Here is an 11,843-nt window from a genome sequence, read left to right on the forward strand (position 1 = left end):
CATTTGTGAGAGTTTCCTCCCTAGGGAGTGAATACTTTTAAGCCTTATCTTGCATAGCAAGTGGCGGCACACATCCACTCATCTTCAAGGTTGCCATGGCTTCTAGCCTAGCCTTGTAGTGGCGTGCTTCTCACATTTTTACCATTCCTTTCCTTTCCATTTTATGTTTTCTTCTTCCTTTAATTGTTCTTGGTTTTCTATGATTTATGTGCTTTCCATTTCCTTTTTGTTTTGAATCAATCCATCATCTTCTTCTCTTGAGCTTTGTGAAAGGAACCTTCACATCTAGATAGCTTGCTATCTTAATGTCCAGTGGGGATTTCGCTTAGCTTTCTTAATCAACTCACACCATATTCAATAATCATAAAAAGGAACAAGATAATCCTTCATCACGTCTTCTAAGACATTTGAAATATTTAATCTCACTTGTGCGAGTGTGTGATGATGCACTATCCTATTTGTCTTTCCCTTCACTTGGATTCCTTGGTGGCTCATCCTTTTTCTCTTCTTTCTTGAAATCCTTCTTAATATAAGAGTTAGTTTAAGCTTGATTTCTCTTTGAAAAAGATTTTCTCAAATTTTGTTGTTCTACCTTAATGCACATTTGCACTAAATCATTCAATTATTGGAAAGGTAGAAGTTCAACTTTATCTCTTATATTAAGATTTAAGCCATTTAAGAATCTAGAAATGGTAAAGGACTCTTCCTCAATTATCCTCGCCCGCATTATAAGTAACTCCATTTTCTGCCTATACTCTTCTACAAACATATTCCTTTGTTGGAGTCTTGAGAGCTTGTTTGTGGGCTCTCTATTGTAGTAGGAGGGAATTTGTTTCCTCCTAAGGGCTGACTTGAGATCATTCCAATATTCAATTGAAGGCCCATTACTCCTTACCCTCTTTTGTACTATAGAAGTCCACCAATAAATACCCTTGAAAGCTTAGGGTTGCTAGAGGCACTTTTCTTTCTTTGCTAATTTGGTGGTAAGCAAAGAGTTGCTCCACCTTCATCTCCCAATCCAAATAAGCTTCAACATCATCCTTGCCTTGTTAGTAAGGCAAGTCCACTTTAACTTCTCTAGAAGTAGGGTCTCTATGTGGGAAGGTTGTTGACAATATTCTCCTAATCTTAATCATTCCTCTTCCTCAAAGATTGAAGCTCCACTTCTAGACCCTTTGCTAGAATTACTCCTACTTTTGAGCTTATTTTGGATTTTCTCATCTCTTTTCTTTAAAGCTTTGATTTGTTTCTCTAAGAGAGCAATTTAACCATCTCTTTCAAGTTGGTCTTTTACTTTGTAAATTGCCTCTTGTTGCCTCCATAGTTCAAGTGATTTGAGTTGTTGAGAAACATGTTTTAAGCTATGAATTGAATCCTTAGAATCACTTGTACTATGTAGGGAGGGTTGCCTATACATGATTATTATTTTTTTGAATTTTGATTTTAAAGCCTAAGTCTAACAAAGAAATTCTAAAGTAGAAGTAGATAACAAACTTCTTGAATTCTCTTCCAATAAGAGAGGTGAATTACTTTAATTGCTTAAGTACTGTAAGACCCGGGAAAATTAAATAAATAAATAAATATTTATTTACAATAATTGTGGATTAAAGGTATATCTAAAAGAATTAGTTTGTCAAGTTATAATAAGGAACAATAGTAGCTTAAGTGGTTGAGAATACTTGGTTATGTTGGGAGGTCTTGGGTTTGAATCTTGCTTACGCCATTAGTGTAGAACTTTAATTATTTATTTAATTTTGCATATTATGTATGGCCATGTGATGTGGTATTATATTAGTGTATGTGCATGAATATGTCATGAAACATGTAATGGTTTGTTGGTTGTGCATATGCTTGAAAATTGTGCGGATGGGTGTTCGAATCTTGGCTAGTGCCAAATATATTGTTTTTACTCTATTATTTCTAGAGGATATTTTTTAGAGCCCTAAAAGGAGACTTAAGGAGAACTTAGAGGGTTAAAAAGTGCCTTCGGGTTAGAGTTGAAGGTGAAGCTTGTTCTGGGCAAGAATATTTGACCTTTTGAGAATTATAAGAATGATAGAAAAAAAATGATGAACATGAAACACCACACCTTTTAACTGGAGACTCTGATGACAAAGTAAAGTAGATTGCATTAACGGAGTCCTCAAACTTACACTACATCACCATTTTACTTTACTCCTTCACTCAAAGGGAAATTATTCTCAAAAAGTGAGTCTTCAAAAATACAACTATATTTATATACCATTATGCTAGCACACAAGGTTCTCATATACCAAACAAAACAGAACTTCATTAGAATCAGTATAATGAATATTAGAATGGAAATGTAAGTCAAAGTTTCGTATTAAATAAAAATAAGAAAGTTAAACATTATATTAGACAATGTTTTAAAATTTTAGATTGAAAGTTGTAGATCTTTTACCACTAGAGATAAGGCGAGTTTATAGCATATATAAATATATGTAAACATCACCTTACAAGTCAGTTTTGTGAAATTGAGTTAGACTCTTCATTTCTTAATTTGGTAATAAAGTCATGGGTTACAATATATCATAGTGAGATTTATCGTTTGTTGGGTCTATTATTCTACCTAGTGGCGAAACTTGACCAAAAATTTTAGGGGGGCCAAATTATATTTGTTATATGTAAATTATTTTTTTTTACTTAAAAAAAATAATTTCTTTACATCATTTTTTTATTCAAAATAAGCACTCATGACAATAGAATCCAAACAATATAACAATAATATATATGAAAGAGTAACATAAAGTTTATCATCAACAATAATATATAAAAAAAAACAAAAGTTACCTTTAGTCAGAGTGCTCTTATACGTTCTTTCAATGACTTAAAATCTTCAATAATTGAATCAAAGCTGAAGGTAGTTGTACTATCCCTTTCAATATAGATTACCATAGTGCTTGCTAAAATTCAGCCTCCATCTTATTTCTCAACTTGTTCTTGATTATTTTCATTGCAGAAAAATATCTTTTGGTTGTAGCTGTAGAAACTGGAAGAGTTATGATAAGATGAAGTAATCTATCTATCAAGTAGTAAACTTCAGACTTTTTTTGTTCTTGCCAAACATGTACATAACTCTTGCATTGTTGATAAATTCTTCAAATTTGAATCTTGACGAGCATCAATAATGAAATGTTGAAGTTGAAAATTCAAATTAATCTTCTCTTGCTCATTGAAATCCATGGGATAATATTTTTCCATGGTAACAAAGAATATTTCAACTTTGAAATAATGTTCCACTGTAATATGATATTTTTGGTGACGAGAGCGTCCTTGCCTTGCTACATAAGAAGCCCCAAAATTAGGAACCTCAATATCATGTTTTTCACAAAAAGAAGTCACATTTTTTAATAACTTATCCCAACCATTTTCTCTCAAGTTTTGAATAAGTCCTTTTATAGGACAAACTAGACGCATAACATTAACTATATCCTGAGATTGTTGTTGTAATGCTTGACAAAGAACATCTGTTATCCCTATAATTTCTCTCGTCAAATACAAGATCAGTATAAACTCAAATGAGGTCAAGCTTTTATAAGCATTATCAACATCACCACGTTGTGAATAAATAGATCCATCAACAGTAATTTTTTCTAGAACTAAACAAGTTGCATCATACATATTGTTCAAGCTACAAATAGAAGAGAAATGGGAGCTCCAATGGGTATCCCTAGCTCGTTTTAAAGTACCAATTTGATTTGCCCCTTTACCCTTTTCAAGCTCATCAATTTCTAACAAATATGCAATTTCATCTAACTTGGCAGCCTGTAACTCATCATGACGTTTACTAGAAGAGCAAACAATATTGACAATAAAATTCAATTTTGAAAAGAATTGGTGAATTGGAATAACTTCTCTTAATGCAGCAACCAAGGCAATTTGTAACCGATGAGCAAAACAATGAACATAATATGCATAAGGACAATCAGTCAAAAATAATGCTTGTAATCCATTCCATTCTCCTCTCATATTGCTAGCACCATCATACCCTTGACGACGGATATTAGAAACATTAAGATTATGTCGAGATAGTACAACACACAATTCATTGTTTTGCTCATCGGTTATAGTGTCTTTAACATGAACAATATCAAAAATCGTCATTGTATGATGCTATGAGTTTTATCATCTCAAGAAAATTAGCTTGGTTCCGCGATTCAGTACTTTCATCATGACCTCTAAAAGCACAAGCTTGAAGTGATAAAAAACGAATCGTGTCAATTGAAGTCTTGAGACGTAACCGATTCTTCATAATTTGATCTGAGCTTTGCACTTCCAAAACATTCCTAATGTGACAATTTTGATTTAACAAGTCTTGACAAGCAGACACTACAATATTGTGCGGTGAACAAGGATCCTTCCCAATGTGTTTAAGGAAAGCACAATTTTTTCCATTATTAACTTTCCTCCAACTTTTAAAACCTATAAAATAACATTCAAAAAGTTAAAACATGTTGATGACAATCAACTTATTGCCAATTAGAATTCAATGAAATAAACTCAATTACCTGTAACAATGAAAACATCTGAGTCAGGTTGTCCGCTTGGTTTTTTACTAAAAAGATAGCACGGTAAGCAATATGCATCATCTTTTAATGGCGAATACTCTAACCATGAAGGAAATAAGCTAAACCATTTGTACTGAAATCTTCTTGGATGATCATCTTTACCAAACAATGGATAATTTTCTAGACGCATTTGATATGGACCCCATTTTAGATAAGCCATTCGTACCTCATCAATTTCATTTGGTGTGTATTGCCAAATTTGAAGACGCTTTCCTGGATCACGTTATAAAGTATTTTCAAATTCATTATATATAACTTTAGGAACCTTAGAGAGTTGTTTTTCGTTTTCTTCAATATTTGGATTGTCCCGAAGTTTCTCAATTTTAGATGACGCAGATGCATTTTTTTCATCTTCATCACAAGCCTTCCTCTTGAAAAAAGAATCAATTCTTTTACTTTTTATCATAATTTTTCTAATATAAATTTGTCACATCTCACTTATTTACAAAAAGATAAAATTGTGAATACCCCAAATTAAATCTTAAAAACAAGACTCAATATTTTAAGAAAACTAATAACTTCTAAATGATTAACTTCCCTTACCTTAGAGTAGATTCTTAATCTTGTTCTTCCCTTACACAACTTCAAAGCCTAAAATAGCTATATCTACACAAAGAAGAGTTTGATCAACAATTAAAGCACGATTTTATGATCTCTAACAGATAGAGATATGCCTAGAGTGTAGAAAAGTCACATACAAGAGGGAAACATATTGCTTTAAAAAAAAGGAAAAGACGAACTTACTCAAAAGAAGAAATTGTTCGGTCCAAAGTGTTCCTTAACTCTTCAATTTTGCCATAATGCAATTTGATTTTGAAAATAATAAGGAATTAATGGTGAAAATTGAGATGGAAATAAAACGAGAGAAAGAGAAGGAGACACGGAAGAGAGAAACCAAATAAAAAAGTATAAGAAATTATAATAGAGAAAAAAACGTGATTTTTAAATTTTAAAAAAGATTTTCCAAACTAAATTAATATAAATAAGGTAATAATATATAAATAAAGTAATAATATATAAATAAATAGTAATATATAAATTTTAAAAATATATAGAAAATAAAATAAAATAAAAATCAATTAATATAAATATAGTAATAATTTATAAATATTATTTTTTAAATATATAGAAATAAAGTAAAAAAAATGGTTGGGGGAGTCATGGCTCCTCGTGTCATTTCATTCTTCTGTCCCTGATTCTACCTGCTATCATATCACTCGTTAATGTCTAGTAATGTCTAGACACCTTGGCGAAAGGAAAATGTGTTGAAAATTTCAGATCAATCACAGATAAGACAAATTTATAATATAAATAGGTATAAATCTGACCTTATAAATCGATTTTGAAATATTGAGTTAATCTTTAATTTAATTATCGAGAAAATAATGTCAATCAAGTCTCGTTGATCATATCTCCCCAATAAAATTTTGTCTAAAAAATCATTTCAATGAAACGTTGATCTTGTCACAAGGACTACGTCACGTGTATTTTGATTCCTTCACGTTTGTTTGCACTTTCTTTTAGTTCTTCGTCACTCGGACTATCATTGAACATGAAAGTGTTTTACGTGTTGGATCCGAGATAAAAAATTATGAAAAAAAATCACTCATATGTATTTATCCAGATAATAAAATATTGCATCGAGTAAGGCTTGGAACTCAATCAATATATAAATCAAAGAACTAGTTATTTGTAAGGAATTGAAAGAATTATTTATTGGAAAATAAAGATTAAAAGAAAAGTTATATCCATACAAAATTAAACAATAAGATACCAAGATGAAATAAAGACTATTTTAAACATTTAATAAAACAAAAACTAAAACTAAAACTAAAACAAAAATTTAATTAAAATATCAAATTTATAAGTTTTTTAAAATTTAATTAAACCAAAATGATATATTCATTTTCCCATTAGATTGTGTATATGTTCTATACTGGAAGTTCTTTTTTATTTATTTTTATTATTTATTTCTTGCTTCCCTTTAATAGGTTTATTCCTCACTTTAATATGTTTATTCCCTTTATTCGTTCAAGTTTATGAACCGCACTGTCAATCAATTAAAGTATTTTTACCTTTAAAACTATCATATTGTGGAGACAATATTTGTATAATATTTAGGGTTATATAGTTTACACTATATCCCACTCTAATTTCAATTGATAAACATGTTTGATATATTAAAAAAATTTAGTATAATTAAAATAATTATATCTATTATATTTTAAGTTTAAAACTAAAATGAATCAAAATTTCAATAAAACAAATTTTAAATTTGCATTAAAATTCAAGGACAGGAAATAAATATATATTTAACCATAACTTTTACGTTAAAATAATAATATAAATGATACTTTAATTATAATTTAATCAAAATCATGTTTTTGTGTATCTATTAATAAGATTTTCAGTAGACTATAGTTATGATCTATTTGCATTTTTAGTAATAGATAATATTCTCTTCGTAAAACAACTCATAATATATAGTTTATGACATTTATTGATTTAACCACCAAGGTTCTAAATTCTTAAAAATTTAAGTTTATATGCAAAATTCTTGTAAAGAGGACAAATTTGCTATTTCATATAAATATATAATATTAGTTGTAAATAAACTTTACCTGAAGGCATATCGTCTAAAACTATTTATTTACTCTTAATATTTGTCATTGTTGCTTCTTTGAGCATCACTAATTTTCATCTAATAAATGGATATCCATATAAAAACAATGCACCAGTACAAATCAAAGAGTGAAATTGTCGCTCATAACAACCAACCTTCACCTACTACACATGTTATTTATACACCTTTTCAGAATTCATTATGAGTGAATAGACAAGAAAAAAAAGTGAGCAGCAAAATGAAAAAAACAAAACAAAAACCATGCTATGATTAGATAAGATGTTATTTTTACTAAAAAATAATAATTATTTTCTTTGTTTAAAATGATTAGGATTGTAATTAGGAGTTATTTTTTTAGGATGGTGTAAATAGAAAAAATTAGTTAGACTTTATCAAGTTTAAATATATCCAAAAAACATGTATAAGAGGGCACCAAGAATAGAGGATCAATACTGATCGAAGTCTAAATTTAACTTGTATATTTTCGATAAAAAAGAGTCAACAAGGGAAAATGTGTCCAATTATATGATGGACGTCCTTGGAGTAGGAGAGGGAAGGAAAACTATGGAGAATGATGAGGAGGAGATGGAGTGCAGCGGAATTTGGAGAATAGATGAAAGTAGCTCTCGGAAATGGAGAATTTGGTGAAGATGAAGAGTAGAAGTGGAGCCATGGTATGGAAGGTGGCTAGGGGAGATGAAGGAGAAGGTTAGCCATGTATGCTCTCAATTAATAGAAGTGTGGAATGATCTCAAACACTAGCATCTATTAGCAATTCAAGAGTAACCATTACAATATTTGAGTGGCTCTATTTATAGGCACATGGCCGGCCAAATGAAGAGAAAATGCAACAAAGATGAAATGCAAATGTACCTTGGAGAAGAAGCTTGATTGGAGACCATGTGATGTAGTAGATGAGTCTTGATGATGCCAAGTGGCATATCACACTCTCCTTGCCCAAGTCACACGCACCATGCTTCCATCACATTCTCCTTGCTTAGTTCATGCTTTGCTTGCATCCAAATGGAGAGTCACTCAACTAATTCTTGGCCAAAGGTAGCAAATTGGGCTCGGCCCAATTGATCCCAAAAAGTGTTCTAGCTTTTATTGAAAGCAAAGCCTAAAGAATGGTCCAATTTAAATCTAGACTACTTCCTTCATGGCATCATCTCATAATTTAAAGATTTCTTTAACCCATGTGAATAATGTAAAAAGCTCATAATTGACTTGATCATCTTGTGAGAGACCCATGTGAATCTTTCTCCATCATTCTTCTAGTGATTGGGCCTTGATGTGGGCTTGGACTTGTTGATGCATTTGAGGTTGGGCTTGTTGGGGTCACATCATTATACATGGGAGAGTTTTTCCTTTTTTCATTTTTTGAATTTTCAATTCCAAACCTTTCCTCTTTTTATTTTCAAATTTTCAGCCAAAGAGAGTGAATTATAATCTCTCATTGTATGTAATTAGAGCCACATCTTGATATCATTTAGAAGAATTTTGGACTCAAACTATAAATAACCATCTCCGGTCTTTGTAAAGTATCTTTTGAATTATATTGAAATATGAGTTTTTAAGAAAAAAATACTTGTGTAGATTATCATCTACTTTTAGTTGTGCCTTGACTCTTAGAAGACAAGTAATGATTTTTTTCTTCGACTTATATCGAGGAAAGGATTTCTTCATCTTTAAAGATGTTTTTCTTTTCTTTCTACAAGTATCTCAAACCTATTTTTCTTTTCTTTTGATTCGTAATTATCTTTTTTAATATTCATATTCTTTTCCCTCAAGAATTTACTTTGATTTTATCATTTTTGTCTATGCTGAATTATTTATTTAATCCTACTCATCTCTCATAAACAAATATTCACACTTATGTTATTTTTTCTTTAGGGGAATGTTATCAAAAGTGATATTGCAAATTTCCTAACGTCGTCATCCATTGGTTCATTAAAATTTATTTTGTGCATTAAAATTTACTAATATTATTTTATTTTAATCGCAGCAAAATGAAAGTTGACGTTGGAATTCTCCTTGGTTAACAAAAAATTGGTGTGGTAAACGTATATATTGCTTTTATACTTGAACCATCTCAACTTAGGAATTTATGTTAATTTGATCTGAGAGATTCAAATTTCCAACAATCATTGTAGAATTATCCTTAATCACTTTTTCATCTCAGTAATTAATAAATATCCAATTAAACGTATCACATAAAATAAAATAATGCAATATATACATAATTTTAAGCCCGAAGGGCATTAAAGAATATAATACTTTGTGCGTCATTTATTTCAAGATAATATATTAATATTGTACTTTGAAGAATAACATTCTCAACAATAATATTATATTAAAAAAAATTGCTTCAAATAGTCCCAAATTGCCAGCTGAGTAAGCCAAAAAACAAAAATATGTTGATCCCATGTTATGGCATTTTTTTTTTCACTTAGATTCATGGTTATAGAAAATATAGTTCAACTTAGATTATCCATCAACTGAAATTCAACTACTAATCAACTTAGGTACATAATTAAGGTTATGGATGATGATGTGAACACATTTTAAAACAGATTACAAGTAACAAATAACACTAAGAACAATCATATGTCAGCCTATAAGACAAACAGAGAGTAATTCTAAGAAGACTTAAAGAGCATCATTGAGATGCTACGTAAATATGATCTCATGGACAATTTTTGGATAGGGCCGCTTCAAGCTTTTCTTTCAACTGTATGGCAGCAGCCTCCCCTCCCTCAGTTCTTATGGAGAATGTATGAATGATTTATCATCTGTAGTAGAAACATTAGTGTCTTGAGCCACAATTTGATGCTCCCTGAAGTTTTAACAACATCAGAAACAGGGTGAGTATCTAAAGGGCATCTCACTGTCACACTGTGTCATCCTCTCTTTCCTGAAAATCCATATCTGGCAAGGATAACCTCTGGTCCTTGTTGTTAATCATGTTCTTCTCAGCTTCCAATACTTTGATCTTCATCTGGAGATCAGTAATGAAGGTAATGGCATCACCAAGCAAAGATGCCTTGTCCATTTTAGATATATTGGGGACAACAGCTCTTAAGGCGTAGAACCTCTGGTTAAGCTTCTCACGTCTTTGTCTCTCTGCTTCAACATGATTCAGTGGTTCCTTCTCCCATTGGCAGGTTTTCTACCTCTTTTTCTGGCTTACGCTCATCTGCATGAATTGAGGACGTGTCTTCATTACCGAGATCCAGACAAGGAACCCTTGCTTGAGCATTAAAATTCCCCCCATCATTTGATTCAATTGAGGGAACATCTTCCCTTCACTACTGTCCCCTAAAGTTCCATTGGAAGAATTTCCATAAGCATGGTTCACCCCCAGTGCTTGAACTTCAAAAAGAGTCTGAAGTAAAACAGGATCATCTTCCACCTTTGGGGAGAAACTAATGGTTATAGACTGCGATTTTGTATCCCCCAGGCTTAGCTCGTGCCCAAAAATCTTCGGAACACCTTAGTTTGTCCCGGACTGGATTCCCCAAATGCTGTCTTGACCATCTCCACAAAACCCTGCTCTTCAGACACCACTTCATTCGAACCAAGCTCCACCACCCCAGATTTCAGAGGAACAAAAGCAACAGTTTGAAGACCAGCCACTTTCCCTAGAAATGATCTAGATTCCAATTGATTTAAACAACCAGCAGCATCAGATGTCCAAATCAATTTAACCAGATTTGAATGAACTCCCAGGGCCACATGGCGAATCAAAACCGAATATATAACACATTGAGGATAAGTAAAACATGAGCAAATCAGACAACCTATCCAGTCTTGCATAATTAGCTTTTTCGACACATACCCACAAAGCAGGCATCAAGCTTCTGCAGCACCATTTTCTCAACTCCTGCTCATCCTCCTTCCAATCCACTCCTCTTCCCTTTGGCATCACTGCAATGCCATCCCCAAATCAAGGCAGAACCACCAGATTTCAAACCAGCAACTTGCCAGAACACTGCATAGTTCCACTTGGAACCCTCAACAAGCTGGCACAACCTCTGTCGGTGGGACGGCTCAGCACCGACAGAAGGAGCAACAACGCTGGAAAAGAACGTTATTGGAAAGTGCTGAAATGAAAAAACGCAACAGCCTCTGCACCCAACACAGACTCTAACACACCCCTTGTCTTCTTCGTTCACACACTTCTGGCCCATCATCTTTCTTCCTCCCTCCTACCTCTATATATCAAGATCAAAACTTTTTCCTCAAAAACGTTTCACTGGATCTCACCCAAGCTTAAATTTCCAAAACCTAAAAATTTGCATCAAAAACCCTAAAATCAAACCCTTAAGAATATCCAACCAACCCACCAAACTTCTGAAATTCATGACATGTGTCTTTCCAATTACTTATAAAGGATGATTATCACCACCAATCTAACTTAGTCTTGAACTCCAGCTCAGTGGGTCGCAAACCCAATGAAAAATGTTTACCAGGAACAAACAAATTCAGCATAAAACAAAAGTAGAAACAGAATTACCTGAAGGCTATTGATTTGGCGTGGTGATGACGAATAGGGAGACAGAGAAAACTTTGAACAGATATAAGATTTAGAAAACCTGAGAAAGAGGTTCCGTCTGAGATCTGGAATTATC

At 32.2% G+C, this 11,843-nt stretch overlaps 2 pseudogenes; both read right to left on the minus strand.

Annotated features, from left to right (window-relative positions):
* Positions 1 to 2,817: 2,817 nt before the first annotated feature.
* On the minus strand, positions 2,818 to 4,986 carry LOC114172198 (annotated as a pseudogene).
* Positions 4,987 to 9,666: 4,680 nt separating this feature from the next.
* Positions 9,667 to 11,837, minus strand: LOC114172197 (annotated as a pseudogene).
* Between the last annotated feature and the right edge of the window lie 6 nt (positions 11,838 to 11,843).

This window comes from Vigna unguiculata, unplaced genomic scaffold, assembly GCF_004118075.2.
Source record: "Vigna unguiculata cultivar IT97K-499-35 unplaced genomic scaffold, ASM411807v1 contig_492, whole genome shotgun sequence".
Taxonomy (NCBI): Eukaryota; Viridiplantae; Streptophyta; class Magnoliopsida; order Fabales; family Fabaceae; genus Vigna; species Vigna unguiculata.